This window comes from Erpetoichthys calabaricus, chromosome 5 (genome assembly GCF_900747795.2).
Source record: "Erpetoichthys calabaricus chromosome 5, fErpCal1.3, whole genome shotgun sequence".
In the NCBI taxonomy this organism is placed as follows: domain Eukaryota; kingdom Metazoa; phylum Chordata; class Cladistia; order Polypteriformes; family Polypteridae; genus Erpetoichthys; species Erpetoichthys calabaricus.
Window position 1 is genome coordinate 296754 of NC_041398.2, and position 16605 is coordinate 313358.

General features: G+C 47.5%; 1 long non-coding RNA gene across 1 annotated transcript; it reads right to left on the bottom strand.

Annotated features, from left to right (window-relative positions):
- Nucleotides 1-2388: 2388 nt before the first annotated feature.
- On the bottom strand, nucleotides 2389-10500 carry LOC127527870 (uncharacterized). The gene is made up of 3 exons (XR_007935037.1): nucleotides 10471-10500; nucleotides 6676-6716; nucleotides 2389-2781 (listed from the first exon to the last, which is right to left on the bottom strand). It is a non-coding gene; the product is annotated as an uncharacterized LOC127527870 (long non-coding RNA).
- Between the last annotated feature and the right edge of the window lie 6105 nt (nucleotides 10501-16605).

Here is a 16605-nt window from a genome sequence, read left to right on the forward strand (position 1 = left end):
CGCAGTAGCTTGATGAGTTTTGGTGGGATGTGCTCGGTCTCCAGCGTCATCCAAAGTTCTGGCCAATCGATGCAGTCGAACGCGGATCGAAAGTCAATAAAGACGATGACCGTCCGTTTCCCACATCGAATTCGCTCCTCCATAACCTGGCGAAGGCTGAATATCTGGTCACAGCAACCGCGGTGAGGCCTGAAGCCGGCTTGCTCCTCGCGGCTCGTTTGTTCACGATGCTTCTCCAGGCGTGATTGGATTACTTTCATGAAGACTTTTCCAACAATCGAGAGCAGACTGATGCCACGGTAGTTTTGGCATTCTCGGTTGTCGCCTTTCTTGAAGATTGGGATAATGATGGCCTTCTTCCATGTTCTTGGAATCGTCTCAGTACGCCAAATGTTTTGCAGAAGCAGGTGCACTCGTTGGAGGAGAACATCACCGCCAGCCTTGATCGATTCCGCGGTGATCGCATCCACACCAGGCGCTTTACCATTTTTCAAAGTCCGGATGGCCATCTTCACCTCCGCCAGGGTCGGTTCATCATCGGACATTGGGGTCTCTGGTGCCTCGATGAGTGGCGGCTCTGCTAGTGGTCCTTGTGGCGGGTCGTGGTTGTACAGTGTCTCGAAGAACTCCTTCCAACGCTGTAACCGCTCAGTCGATGATCGTACGAAGGTGCCATCGGATTTTCGGATGTTGCCGTTCGTTGATTTGGTTTTTCCACTCAGGCGTCTGAGCGTTCGATAAATCGTGTGGTACTCGTGCTTTGAGGCCGCTTCTTCCAAGTCGGCTGCTACTTGGTTCCAGTAAGCCTCGCGTTCTTCCTTCATTCGACGTCGGACATCCTTGTTGAGCTGACGATATCGCTCAAAGTCGACCAGCTTTACACTTTTTTGTTCATCTACCATATCGAGGCATTCATCGGATATCCACGGCTGTGTTCAGCGGCGTGTGGGAGGACATAATTCTTTGGCGCTTTCCATGATGGCGTCTGAAAATTGTTGCTCTTCGACGTTGATGTCTTCGGATGGCACCAATGCTGTGAAACGGTTGGATAATGCTATTTGAAATTCCGCCTTGCGAGCGGGATCTGACAAGCACTTCCAGTCAAGCTTTGCCGATGGGCATGATTTGCATTTGGCTCTTTGCAGTCGACCACGGCACGCACAGGATAGTGGTCTGATCCACAGTCCGGGCCACGCATCGAACGGACATCTTTGAGTGATGATCGGAAACGGGAGTTGATCAGGATGTAGTCCAACATCGCCGAGTCGTCGCCCGTTGGATTTCGCCATGTGAGTTGATGCTTCTTTGGATGTTGAAATTGGGTGTTTCCGATGATAAATTTGTTGGTGTTGGCGAAGGATAAGAGGCGCAAACCGTTGTCATTGATTACACCATGTCCAAAACGACCCATCGTGCTCTCCCACCCAGTCCAATCGGCGCCAATGTGGGCGTTGAAATCTCCAGCCAGTATAATCAATTCGGTCTGTGGGATCGAATCCAACGTGTGTTGTAGTTGGTTGTAGAAATTGTCCTTGGCCGGGTCTGGGTTTGTCTCGGTTGGTGCGTAGATGGTGACGAGGTCGGTTTTGATGGTGCCCTTGATAGTGAGCACTGCAAGACGATTAGAGATCAGCTGGTATGCAACGACGCTATTGACTGCGCGACGGGCAACCATGAATCCGACTCCTGCTTCTCGCTTTTCTCCACCCGAGTAGTAGAGTACCATCTGGTCGTCGATGAGTGGTGGTTCGATGACCATCTGCCCTGATCCTATGAGTCGTAGTTCAGATAAAGCTGCAATGTCGATTTTGCAGCTCAGCAGTTCTTTGGCAATGATTTCTTTTTGGCCGACGTGATGACCAGTTCGAACGTTCCACGCAGCGATTCGTATTTCCATTTTTGGCGTGATGATCTTTCGGTTTCTTCGGCCAGTAGCCCATTTTTCACCAGCCTCCTGGTTCCCCAATACTGGCGCATCGGCTGCCCCGGATGCGGTAGCATTAAACAAAGAATTTGATTCGGAACTGACCATTGGTTTCGTGCATGTTTTCCCCGGTCTCCCGGTTCTGGTCACTTCAGCAGGGCGACCACCTTCCTCCTTTTTCAGCCGGGCTTAGGACTGTCCTTGGTGGAGTTTAAAATTTATAGTTTGTTGTTGAAAATCTGTAAAGTGACCATTAAAGAATTCCCCCTAAGTGGATGGAAACATCAGACTGTTTTCTTGTTAGCAGGTAAGGTTGTGGGTTTGAGTTGCACAAATGGAAGTGATTGTTATGACTCAGAGTCCCTAAGCACAGAAGTCACAAAGGGTTCCAAAAGCACCACCAAAAATGCGTGTTAAAGGGGGAAATCCTGTCACAAACCCTGGCGAGACACTCCTTGTGGAGTTTTAATAAATTTACAAGATTTATTTTTCACAAAAAACAATGAAGCTGTGTGGAGCACTAAGGCAAAGGGATTAGCTTCAAATACTAGGGACTTGCAATTTACACAATGCTAAGCTCTGCTCCGCCATTTTCTCCTGCTTTGTCTTGCATAAGCATGTTGATTATTAACTGCAACTTGTAGAAACACGCATTTTGAGAAATGATGTATATTTATGAAGAATTCTAAAAGCCCCAAAAGCCCAATATCATTTGAAGGCAGACTGTACATTCTAACGATGTTCTCCCATTCATGCCTTCATGCCTGTTTTCAATCGCATTTCTTCTTCTTGGTCTTCCTGCAGAACTCCATGAGTTTCCTTGCAAACCTGTCACCGAAGCTCAGTCCGGCAGATTCCTGTTGGTAAAATCAGAAACATGGATCGTCTTGTTTTAGAGTTCATTGGAAGAACAGCTCGCTGCATCCCCCTGGAGTCTGGAGTAGAAGCACATTTCCTTTACCTTTGATATCCTATATGGTGTTCCACAAGGCTCTATCCTGGTCCGCTGCTCTTCTCAATCTACATGCTTCCATTAGGTCAGATTATCTCAGGGCACAACGTGAGCTACCACAGCTATGCTGATGACACACAACTGTATTTATCAATAGCACCTGATGACCCCGATTCTCTTGATGCACTAACACAATGTCTGACTTGTATTTCAGAATGGATGAATAGTAACTTTCTCAAGTTAAATAAAGAGAAAACTGAAATCTTGGTAATTGGCAATAATGGATACAATGAGGCTATTAGAAATAAACTGGAAGCATTAGGATTAAAAGTCAAAACGGTGGTAAAAAACTTAGGGGTAACTGTTGACTGTAATCTAAATTTTAAATCACATATTAATCAGATCACTAGGACAGCATTTTTTCACTTAAGAAACATAGCAAAAGTTAGACCTCTTATATCATTGAAAGATGCTGAGAAATTAGTTCACGTGTTTGTTTTCAGTCGGTTAGATTACTGTAACGCACTCCTCTCAGGTCTACCCAAAAAAGACATAAATCGTTTGCAACGAGTGCAGAATGCAGCTGCTAGAATCCTTACCAGGAAAAGGAAATCCGAGCACATCTCTCCAGTTTTGATGTCACTACACTGGTTACCTGTGTCATTCAGGATTGACTTTAAAATTCTGCTTATGGTTTATAAAGCCTTAAATAATCTCGCTCCATCTTATATATCGGAATGTCTGACACCTTATATTCCAAATCGCAACCTTAGATCCTCAACTGAGTATCTCCTTAGAATTCCAAGAGCAAAACTTAAAAGAAGTGGTGAGGCGGGCAGCCTTCTGCTGTTATGCACCTAAAATCTGGAATAGCCTGCCAGTAGGAATTCGCCAGGCTAATACAGTGGAGCACTTTAAAAAACTGCTGAAAACACATTACTGTAACATGGCCTTCTCATAACTTCACTGTAATTTAATCCTGATACTCTGTATATCCAATTCATTATAATAACCATTCATGGTGGCTCTAAAATCTGTACTAACCCCTACTCTCTCTTCTGTTTCCTTTTCCGGTGTCCTTTTGGTGGTGGCTTGTGCCACCACCATCTACTCTAAGTACCATGATGTTCCAAAAATGATGGATGGATTAAAAGCCAGAAGTCTGTATGACCATCAGCATCAAGTGACTCTGTGAGAACCCTAACTACAAAGAGGACTACTTCATTTATGTTGGGTAGAATGCCCGGGGGTGACTGGGTGGTCTCGTGGCCCCCTGCTGATTTTATTTTTTTCTCCAGCTTTCTGGAGTTTTTTTTTGTTTTTTCTGTCCCCCCTGGCCATCGGACCTTACTCCTTTCTATGTTAACTAATGTTGCCTTATTTTAATTTCTTATTTTGTCTTTTATTTTTCTTTTCTTCATTATGTAAAGCACTTTGAGCTACTTTTTGTATGAAAATGTGCTATAGAAATAAATGTTGTTGTTGTTTGCTGCCTGCCATAATTTATGGTCAACAAGGCAGAAAAGATGATGGCAGACAGTAACTGGGGAAGATACTTCGGTATTTAACACCGTCCAACAAATCAGACAAAGAACAAATTGCTTGGAAATGGCTGTCTGGTTGTATCACAGGCCTGACACGAGGTGCACGTTTGTCAGAATACACTGGCGTCATGACTGAGTAAGGGGCACCCTTTCGTTTAGGACCCTCTTATCACCTCCGTTCTTGTTGCACAATATCTTTAGTGGAAGATGTTGCTGATTTTTCTTCCTGGGATTTTGATTCCAGCATCTAAGTCCTCATGGCCAGCATTTCACATGATATACTCAACATCCCAACAAGTCCTTACTCAAATTAAATTCTACATTTTTTTGTATATGCACTTGTCAAACAAGCCCTGGACCTTAATACACTGTGATCTCGTTTTCCTAAAGGTCGATCACCTGTACTCCCAGATGATATCCTCATTATCAGAGACCTAGAAATCTGTTAATGAGTGGCAGAGCTTGGAAAAGGAAAAATAAAGAACTGATAAAACCCGACACAGTAGATATGGCTGATGATATCCATCAAAAACCATTTCAGATAGTGGTTTGGGTTTCCCTTTTGAGGGCCTAATATCTTCTTCTTCTTCTTCCTGGAGTTATTGTGCCTCATCAGTCTTCTCTAGACACTTCGGTCCTGTGCCTCCTTCCCAGTCAGACCCTTATCCTTATCCTTCACATCTCCTTTACTTTATCCATGCATCTTTGCTTTGGCCTCCCTCACTTTCTTATCCTCATCTTCACCACTCTTTTTCCCACATATTCCTGGTCTCTCCACATTACATGTCCAACCACTACAATCTACTTTCCTGTACTTTCTCTTCCACTTGTGCCTCTGATTGTCTCGTTTCTAATTCTGTCCTTTTTGGTAACTTCACATGTCCGTCTCAATATTCTCCACTTTACTGCTCATGTCTCAGCTCCACACATCATTGGTGGTCTCACCACTTTCTTCAAAGCCTTAACTTTAACCTTGGTCTTAATTCTTCTGTCACACCAAACTCCTGATACATTCTGCTTTGGAGGCTTTGGCAGAGGTGTAGGTAAAATTGTAGACCAACGAAGGTGGGAGGAAAGTGTAAGTAATAGCAGAGGTTAGGAACAAAGCTGGAAAGGATTGGAGTTATAAAAAGCAGATGAAGGATAAGCAAGGTGAGGTCTTGAGTGAGCATGATAGGATCGAGAAGAGATGGAAGAGGTACATTGAAAAGCTGTTGACTCCATCAGTAGTGTCTGGCCACATGAAGGGCAAGTCCCAAGAATATGGAGGGAGGAAGTAAAGGAAGCACTGAAAAGAATGAAAAGTGGAAAGTCAACAAGACCAGCAGAAGTGTGGAAGTGTTTAGGAGAAGAGGGAGCCGATGTGTTGTGGGATGTAACGCAGAAGGTCTATGAGCAGGAGTGGAGATGCACTGGGGTTGTATCCATTTATAAAGAGAAGGGCGATAGTCAGGACCGTGGAAACTACAGAGGGATAAAGGCGATGTCACACCCAATAGAAATTTGGTAAAGGGTTATAGAGAGCTTGCGCCCTGTGTTGGCTGGGATTGGCTCCAGCAGACCCCCGTGACCCTGTGTTAGGATAAAACAGGTTGAATAATGGATGGGTTATAGAGAGAAGGCTTAGAGAAGAGACCACCGTAGTAGAGGAGCAGTGTGGTTTTATGTCAGAAAGAGGAGCAACTGATACATTCTTTGAAATGTGAACACTGTTAGAGGAGCATCGAGAAAAACGGAAAGGATTGCATATGGCGTTGGCTTATGATGGAGTACCACGTCTAGTGGTCTGGAGGTACATGAGAGAGAAAGGAAGACTAGAGATGTGTGTGAGGAAATGCATGACGAAGTGAGGACTCGGGTTCAAAGCAGTGTTGGGGTAACAGACAAGATCCCAGTAAGAGTTGCTCAGCACCAGGGATCTTCTTGAAGACCTTACCTCTTTGAGCTCGTTATGGATGTGCTGAGTCCTGGGATAAAAGACCCCCTGGTGCAGGCCGTGTGCTGATGACATTGTGTTGTATAAAAGTAAGGTGATATGCTTTCAGTGAGCTGGGGTTTGTGGGGCGTAGTGATGGTACACACAAACATTAACTACTCGTCTTCAGGAGGAGAGTATGTCGGTATGGAGTACTGGTGACTGCCGGTCTACTTCAAGCATTGGTGGAAGGCGACATTAAAGAACACAAAGCCAATGAAGTAATGAGCTTTAATGACGCTGTCACACGCAACACAACCTGTCACTTCAGATGACTCACCGGCTCTTCATCCTGATCGTCCTTCGATGCTGCGGTTTCTCCTGCAAAGAAATAAGACCTTGAGAGTCAATTCTTTTATAGATTGAAGGCTGAAGTTCTCATTTCTTTTTCTTTTCTTATGATGCTGTCGTCCATCCATCCATCCATTGTCTCCCGCTTATCCGAGGTCGGGTCGCGGGGGGCAGCAGCTTGAGCAGAGATGCCCAGACTTCCCTCTCCCCGGCCACTTCTTCTAGCTCTTCCGGGAGAATCCCAAGGCGTTCCCAGACCAGTCGAGAGACATAGTCCCTCCAGCGTGTCCTGGGTCTTCCCCGGGGCCTCCTCCCGGTTAGACATGCCCGGAACACCTCACCAGGGAGGCGTCCAGGAGGCATCCTGATCAGATGCCCGAGCCACCTCATCTGACTCCTCTCGATGCGGAGGAGCAGCGGCTCTACTCTGAGCCCCTCCCGGATGACTGAGCTTTTCACCCTATCTTTAAGGGAAAGCCCAGACACCCTGCGGAGGAAACTCATTTCAGCCGCTTGTATTCGCGATCTCGTTCTTTCGGTCACTACCCATAGCTCATGACCATAGGTGAGGGTAGGAACATAGATCGACTGGTAAATTGAGAGCTTCGCCTTGCGGCTCAGCTCCTTTTTCACCACGACAGACCGATGCAGCGCCCGCATTACTGCGGATGCCGCACCGATCCGCCTGTCGATCTCACGCTCCATTCTTCCCTCACTCGTGAACAAGACCCCGAGATACTTGAACTCCTCCACTTGGGGCAGGATCTCGCTACCAACCCTGAGAGGGCACTCCACCCTTTTCCGGCTGAGGACCGTGGTCTCGGATTTGGAGGTGCTGATTCTCATCCCAGCCGCTTCACACTCGGCTGCGAACCGATCCATAGAGAGCTGAAGATCACGGCCTGATGAAGCAAACAGGACAACATCATCTGCAAAAAGCAGTGACCCAATCCTGAGCCCACCAAACTGGACCCCCTCAACACCCTGGCTGCGCCTAGAAATTCTGTCCATAAAAGATATGAACAGAATCGGTGACAAAGGGCAGCCCTGGCGGAGTCCAACTCTCACTGGAAATGGGTTCGACTTACTGCCGGCAATGCGGACCAAGCTCTGGCACCGATCGTACAGGGACTGAACAGCCCTTATAAGGGGGCTGGAACCCCATATTCTCGGAGTACCCCCCCACAGGATTCCCCGAGGGACACGGTCGAATGCCTTTTCCAAGTCACAAAACACATGTAGACTGGGTTGGGCAAACTCCCATGCACCCTCCAGGACCCTGCTAAGGGTATAGAGCTGGTCCACTGTTCCGCGACCAGGACGAAAATCACACTGTTCCTCCTGAATCCGAGGCTCGACTATCCGACGGACCCTCCTCTCCAGGACCCCTGAATAGACTTTTCCAGGAGGCTGAGGAGTGTGATCCCTCTGTAGTTGGAACACACCCTCCGATCCCCCTTCTTAAAGAGGGGGACCACCACCCCCGGTCTGCCAATCCAGAGGCACTGTCCCTGATGTCCATGCGATGTTGCAGAGGCGTGTCAGCCAAGACAGTCCTACAACATCCAGAGCCTTGAGGAACTCCGGGGCGTATCTCATCCACCCCTGGGGCCCTGCCACCAAGGAGTTTTTTGACCACCTCGGTGACCTCAGTCCCAGAGATGGGGGAGCCCACCTCTGAGTCCCCCAGGCTCTGCTTCCTCATTGGAAGGCATGTTAATGGGATTGAGGAGGTCTTCGAAGTATTCCCCCCACCGACCCACAACGTCCCGAGTCGAGGTCAGCAGCGCACCATCCCCACCATATACAGTGTTGACACTGCACTGCTTCCCCTTCCTGAGACGCCGGATGGTGGACCAGAATCTCCTCGAAGCCCGTCCGAAAGTCGTTCTTCATGGCCTCCCCAAACTCCTCCCACGCCCGAGTTTTTGCCTCAGCAACCACCAAAGCCGCATTCCGCTTGGCCTTACGGTACCTATCAGCTGCCTCCGGGGTCCCACAGGACAAAAGGGTCCTGTAGGACTCCTTCTTCAGCTTGACGGCATCCTTCACCGCCGGTGTCCACCAGCGGGTTCGGGGATTGCCGCCACGACAGGCACCGACCACCTTCCGGCCACAGCTCCGGTCAGCCGCCTCAACAATAGAGGCACGGAACATGGCCCATTCGGACTCAATGTCCCCCACCTCCCTCGGGATGTGGTCGAAGTTCTGCCGGAGGTGGGAGTTGAAGCTACTTCTGACAGGGGGCTCTGCCAGACGTTCCCAGCATACCCTCACAACACGTTTGGGCCTACCACGCCTGACCGGCATCCTCCCCCACCATCGAAGCCAACTCACCACCAGGTGGTGATCAGTTGACAGCTCCGCCCCTCTCTTCACCCGAGTGTCCAAGACATGTGGCCGCAAGTCCGACGACACGAGCACAAAGTCGATCATCGAACTGAGGCCTAGGGTGTCCTGGTGCCAAGTGCACATATGAACACCCCTATGCTTGAACATGGTGTTCGTTATGGACAATCCGTGACGAGCACAGAAGTCCAATAACAAAACACCACTCGGGTTCTGATCGGGGGGGCCATTCCTCCCAATCACGCCCTTCCAGGTCTCACTGTCATTGCCCACGTGAGCATTGAAGTCTCCCAGCAGAACGAGGGAGTCCCCAGAAGGTATGCCCTCTAGCACCCCCTCCAGGGACTCCAAAAAGGGTGGGTACTCTGAACTGCTGTTCGGTGCATACGCACAAACAACAGTTAGGACCCGTCCCCCCCACCCGAAGGCGAAGGGAGGCTACCCTCTCGTCCACCGGGGTAAACCCCAATGTACAGGCTCCAAGTTGGGGGGCAATAAGTATACCCACACCTGCTTGGCGCCTCTCACCGGGGGCAACTCCAGAGTGGTACAGAGTCCAGCCCCTCTCAAGGAGATTGGTTCCAGAGTCCAAGCTGTGCGTCGAGGTGAGTCCGACTATATCTAGCCGGAACCTCTCAACTTCGCGCACTAGCTCAGGCTCCTTCCCCTTCAGAGAGGTGACATTCCACGTCCCAAGAGCCAGTTTCTGTAGCCGAGGATCGGACCGCCAAGGTCCCCGCCTTCGGCCACCACCCAACTCACACTGCACCCGACCTCCTTGGCCCCTCCCATAGGTAGTGAGCCCATGGGAAGGGGGACCCACGTTGCCTCTTCGGGCTGTGCCCGGCCGAGTCCCATGGGTGCAGGCCCGGCCACCAGGCGCTCGCCATCGAGCCCCACCTCCAGGCCTGGCTCCAGAGTGGGGCCCCGGTGACCCGCGTCCGGGCAAGGGAAAACGCCATCCAAAATTGTTTTTCTTCATAGGAGGTTTGTTTAACCGCTCTTTGTCTCATCCCTCACCTAGGACCAGTTTGCCTTGGGTGGCCCTACCAGGGGCATAAAGCCCCGGACAACAGAGCTCCTAGGATCATTGGGACACGCAAACCCCTCCACCACGATAAGGTGATGGTTAAAGGAGGGGATGATGCTGTCTTAACTTTCTGTATTATATGTCATCCATTCACCCTTTGATGGAAGCATCTGGCAGGTGCCAGTCCTGGTTGGAGCTGAGTAACCTCACATACACACACACACACCCACCCAAAGATATCCAGTGGTCTTTTGCAGTGCTCAGCATTCCCGTCACCCCTTCAGATCCTAAACTCCAAACTCAACGAGGCGTGAAGCAGTAAAACTGCCACCATGCATAGCAGAGTTGTGAATGAGCATCCATGAGACGAGTGCCTTTGTTGAGGAGCGGAGAGGACGTACTCACCAGGTTTTCCTGCCTTTTCATTTTGGACCTAAGAACAAAATATAGAGAGGTTGGAATCATCACAAGTGGCAGAGAATATAACAACGTTAAGAAATTTGACAAACGAGAGGAGACCCCTCAGTCCATCAAGCCTGTTTGTCCCCATATCTCATCCAGATCATTCCTAAACATTGTCGCAGTTTAAGTTTCAACTCCAAATGACTCTGAGTGAGACACTCAACCCGACTTCGCTCCTCATTATGAAAATGCACGTGAGAAGGTCTGCACCGGGTCGGTATTACTAACGTTCACTGGCATGGTGTGCCCTTTATAGAACAAAGGCTGCGTGTCTGAAGGCTGACATGTAAGGTATGAGCAGCTGGTGACTTTCAGTTTCAAACGCATACCTGTCCGTTTATTTCGCTTTCTTCACATGAATGTGTCGCCTGTAAAACGATCCCCTGCTTAGCGTTGGAAGCAAACAAAAAGAAAAGGAGAGGAAGGCAACTGAAATGGGTGTAAACAACGAACAATAAAATATAAAAGGGATTTACAAAAATAAATTGGAGCACAGACGTTAAGCTGACAGATATCAACACACACACACACACACACACAAAAAAAACTCAACGTGAGGTGTTTAAGTCGGCCAAATAGTTTAGAAAATAACTAAAAAAACCGCAGGTGTTAAAGGTACACGCAACACGTAAATTGGGTTGGAGCACAAGGATGGGCTGGAGCTGAGAGACCCTCATAATGGAGGGAAAACACGATCACATAATGGAAGGACAGAAGGGAGGCTACCATATGGGATTGTTTACTCCTCCAGTGTGCCAGCTGCCCTGCTGTATGTGCGCCCCCACAGGTCTGCCTTGGAGATCTTGTTCCGGTAGGCAGTCCTGTTGGGTTCCTTGGGTAACAATGAGAGGAGCTGCCATTAGAGGCAGAGTGGTGGCTCTGAGACTAAGGATCTGCGCTGGTATCCAGAAGGTTGCCGGTTTGAATCCCCGTCACTACCAAAAGAGATCCTACTCTGCTGGGCCCTTGAGCAAGGCCCTGACTTTCGGCCTGTTGCTCTGACATCTAATGTGATGAAGACCATGGAGAGGCTGCTGCTTCACCACCTTAGGCCACAGGTTCAACACGTCCTTGACCCTCTGCAGTTTGCATATCAGGAGAAGGTGGGAGCGGAGGACGCCATCATCTATATGCTACACCGATCCCTCTCTCACTTGGACAGAGGCAGCGGTGCTGTAAGAATTATGTTTCTAGACTTCTCTAGCGCCTTCAACACAACCCAACCTCTGCTCCTTAGGGACAAGCTGACAGAAATGGGATTAGATTCACACCTAGTGGCATGGATCATGGACTATCTTAAAGACAGACCTCAGTATGTGCGTCTTGGGAACTGCACGTCTGACATTGTGGTCAGCAACACAGGAGCGCCACAGGGGACTGTACTTTCTCCGGTCCTGTTCAGCCTATATACACCGGACTTCCAATACAACTCGGAGTCCTGCCATGTGCAAAAGTTCGCTGATGACACTGCTATCGTGGGCTGCATCAGGAATGGGCAGGAGGAGGAGTATAGGAACCTAATCAATGACTTTGTTAAATGGTGCGACTCAAACCACCTACACCTGAACACCAGCAAAACCAAGGAGCTGGTGGTGGATTTTAGGAGGACCAGACCCCTCATAGACGCAGTGATCATCAAAGGTGACTATGTGCAGATGGTGCACACCTATAAATACCTGGGAGTGCAGCTGGACGATAAATTAGACTGGACTGCCAATACTGATGCGCTGTGCAAGAAAGGACAGAGCCGGTTATACTACCTTAGAAGGCTGGCATCCTTCAACATCTGCAATAAGATGCTGCAGATGTTCTATCAGACAGTTGTGGCGAGTGCCCTCTTCTACGCAGTGGTGTGCTGGGGAGGCAGCATTAAGAGGAAAGACGTCTCATGCCTGGACAAACTGGTGAGGAAGGCAGGCTCTATTGTTGGCATGGAGCTGGACAGTCTGACATCTGTGGCAGAGCGACGGGCACTCAGCAGGCTCCTATCAATTATGGAGAATCCACTGCATCCACTGAACAGGATCATCTCCAGACAGAGGAGCAGCTTCAGCAACAGACTGCTGTCACTGTCCTGCTCCACTGACAGATTGAGGAGATCGTTCCTCCCCCAAACTATGCGACTCTTCAATTCCACCCGGGGGGGTAAACGTTAACATTTAACATTATACATAGTTATTGTCTGTTTTTCACCTGCATTATTATCATTCTTTAATGTAATATTATTTATTGTATCAGTATGCTGCTGCTGGAAAATGTGAATTTCCCATTGGGATTAATAAAGTATCTATCTATCTATCTATCTATCTATCTATCTATCTATCTATCTATCTATCTATCTATCTATATATCTATCTATCTATCTATCTATCTATCTATCTATCTATCTATCTATCTATCTATCTATCTATCTTCTGTCATGATCCACTCCACATCATTGGCTTCCCTATCCAGACAGTTAGCAGCTTCAATTCCCTGGGTGTGCAGATCATTGATTGCCTTTCATGACCATCTTGAGGAGGCTTTGGGATGGGAACCAAATTCCTTGCACACAATTACCAGCTGCATTACATTGTGGTTTGGCAACCTGACTTACCAGGGTCAGAAGCTCCACCAAAGGACTATCCATACAGCTTCTGAAATCAGTGGTGCTGACCTTCCACAGCTTCACAAAATCTACTCCATCCAATGTCTAAGGAGGGCTTAATCCATCCTTTCTGATGCCAGCTATCCAGCTCATCCCCAGTTTTCACCTCGGCCTTCTGGAAAACACTACTGGAGCCTCACCACTCGCCCCATCCACTTCAAAGTGTCAGCAACCTGGGGCCTCACGAATAAACAGTGTGTAGGCACAAAAATGTTACGTACGCCCGTTCTCACGCTCACTTGAGATGTATAAAAAAGCCACACACATTCTCACAGGAGCCCCTCACCTTGCGTACGCATGATTCTCTTCAATTTGCAAACCGGTGACACCCAACGTTAAAGCAGGGCTGCTCTTTCTGTGTGGTCTGCCTTTCTTTTTTAGTTTCACATTCATGACGTGGGCTTTATCAAATACACCAAAAATAATTGCATATTGTTTAGAAATTTCTTTCATTTGATTGTAATCCTTCTGTAACAATATAATGGTGCAGGGAATGGTCAAACGATTTCAACTACCACGCCTGCTTTAGATAGATAGATAGATAGATAGATAGATAGATAGATAGATAGATAGATAGATAGATAGATAGATAGATAGATAGATAGATAGATAGATACTTTATTAATCCCAAGGGGAAATTCACATACTCAATCCACAGCATACTGATACAAAAAAACAATATTAAAGAGTAATAACAATGCAGGTAAAAACAGACAATAACTTTATATAATGTTAACGTTTACCCCCCCCCCCCCCAAGGTTGAATTGAACAGTCACATAGTGTGGCGGGGGGGGGGGACGATCTCCTCAGTCTGTCAGTGGAGCAGGATGGTGACAGCAGTCTGTTGCTGAAGCTGCTCCTCTGTCTGGAGATGATCCTGTTCAGTGGATGCCGCGGATTCTCCATAATTGACAGGAGTCTGCTCAGCGCCCGTCGCTCTGCCACAGATGTCAAACTGTCCAGCTCCGTGCCTACAATAGAGCTTGCATTCCTCACCAGTTTGTCCAGGCGTGAGGCGTCCTTCTTCTTTATGCTGCCTTCCCAGCACACCACCGTGTAGAAGAGGGTGCTCGCCACAACCTTCTGATAGAACATCTGCAGCATCTTATTGCAGATATTGAAGGACGCCAGCCTTCTAAGGAAGTATAGTCAGCTCTGTCCTCTCTTACACAGAGCATCAGTATTGGCAGTCCAGTCTAATTTATCATCCAGCTGCACTCCCAGGTATTTCTAGGTCTGCACCATCTGCATACAGTCACCTCTGATGATCACGGGGTCCATGAGGGGTCTGGGCCTCCTAAAATCCACCACCAGCTCCTTGGTTTTGTTGGTGTTCAGGTGTAGGTGGTTTGAGTAGCACCATTTAACAAAGTCCTTGTTTAGGTCCCTATACTCCTCGTCCTGCCCACTCCTGACGCAGCCCACGATAGCAGTGTCGTCAGAGAACTTTTGCACGTGACAGGACTCTGAGTTGTATTGGAGTTGCATTGCTTTAGTCTTAGAAGACATCCCAAATGGAAGAATTAGAAGAGATCGAGGATTTAGAGATAATGATGAGGACGACTGGCTTCTAAGTTCATTTAGATATCCAGCGCTATCCCCTTGGCGCTGTTAGAATTCTAGGATGTGCACTTGATATCATTTTTATGATGAAATGCATTAGTATATTACATTTTATAAATAGATTGTTAACTTTATTTAAATAACACATACTGTTAATAATTAAACATGTGGGGGCACATTGGTGCAGCAGTAGTGCTGCTGACTTGCAGTAAGGGGGTCACGTCCCAGGGGTCCCCTGCCTAGAGTTTGTATGTTTTCCTGGTTGGTTTCTTCCATGTGCTTTGGTTTCTGTCCAAAGGCATGCAGGTCAGGGGAGTTGGAGATGTTAAATTGACACTACTATGTGTGTGTGTGTGTGTGTGTGTGTGTGTGTGTGTGTGTGTGTGTGTGTGCGCGCGCTCGTATTCACCCTGCAATGAGCTGGCACCCCACCTAGGGTTTGATCCTGCCTGACGCATGATGCTTGCTGGGAGTGACACAACACTGGATGATGGATAGAAGAATTAAACATGTATAACAGAAACTTTTTTAATATTCCTTAAAGGTTTTCAAGAAGCGTACAGCTGGTTTTACATTTATTACAGACTTTACTGTATAGCAGTTTGTTACGTGGAGAAAGAAAATGGAAGGACAGTAATTGGGACTTGGTATGTTTGAAAGCCCATCCAGAAGAACATCCATTAAATTCCCATGACACCTTGCCACAGTATCTCTGACAAGCGATTGCTTAAGTTCAATGCAGAGCACATTTATGGCAGGTGTGACAAGGCTCCAAGAGGCTGGATGTATGAATGAGTATCCCACTGGTTTCATTGGAATAACATGTAAATGTTGGCTTTGTGAGCTGGTGGTCGGGGACTGAGACACAGAATTCAGTGGATGTTATTCCAGACGGGCTTTTCTTTATTGCAGCCGTGCCATCTTTATCAAACATACCAAGCCCCAGTTCCTTTCCTTTCCCCACCTAAGCAATCGCCACACAATAAACGTCTTTGTGGTAGTAAAACTAACTATAAACTTGGAACACTGAGTGTCCAGAAATTTTAAGGAACATTGAAAAGTTTTTGTTATACATATTCCATCCAGGGTTGTGTGCATCGCAGCTCATCACTACCTCGGTGCCACCATCACCATTAATGCATTTCATCATGAAAATAAAAACAAGTATACACCTTAGTATCCTAGGAGAGCTGTAATATCATGACTGTAATGTATTCTGCGTAGTAATCACTGCCTGCACGCTCCTGTCGGCCCATTTAAGAAGCACATAGCGATCAACGACTGGATTGGAGAACACTTAGAAAACAAAGCATTTAATGTGCTACTTTAGTTACGATGGGATTTGAGAAACTCTAGTGAATTAAACATCGATTTTAAGATGACTTTATGACATTCTACTTTAGTGACAAAATAAATGATGAGATTAAAGTTGAAATTTCAAGATTAAAGTCAACATTTCGACTTTAATCTCAACATAGATGTTCCCTATTTTTTTCTTCTTCTCTGTGGCCCTAATACACTTCTGTATGACACTCAGACAGTGGGCTGCGACTCGTCTTTTCACGTTGACTTTGATATCTGACCACTTCTTTTTTATTTCGGGCACTGTGCTAATAGGACTAAGGGACCACTCATCCGGCCAGCAGTCCCCCAAAAAGTCAGTGGCACAGGTGACGTGACCTGAACCCGTCATGAAAATACAAGTGGGCATCTAGAAAGGCATTGGATACACCAAAGAAAAGAAACAGAAGGCAACTGAGCTTCACCTCAGACACCCTTTCCTCGTCCTGCCAACGTGACTCACCTTTAGGTTATCAGCACAATGAAAGCGAGGAGATCAACATCTTCAGATGTCTGAGAGCAGCTG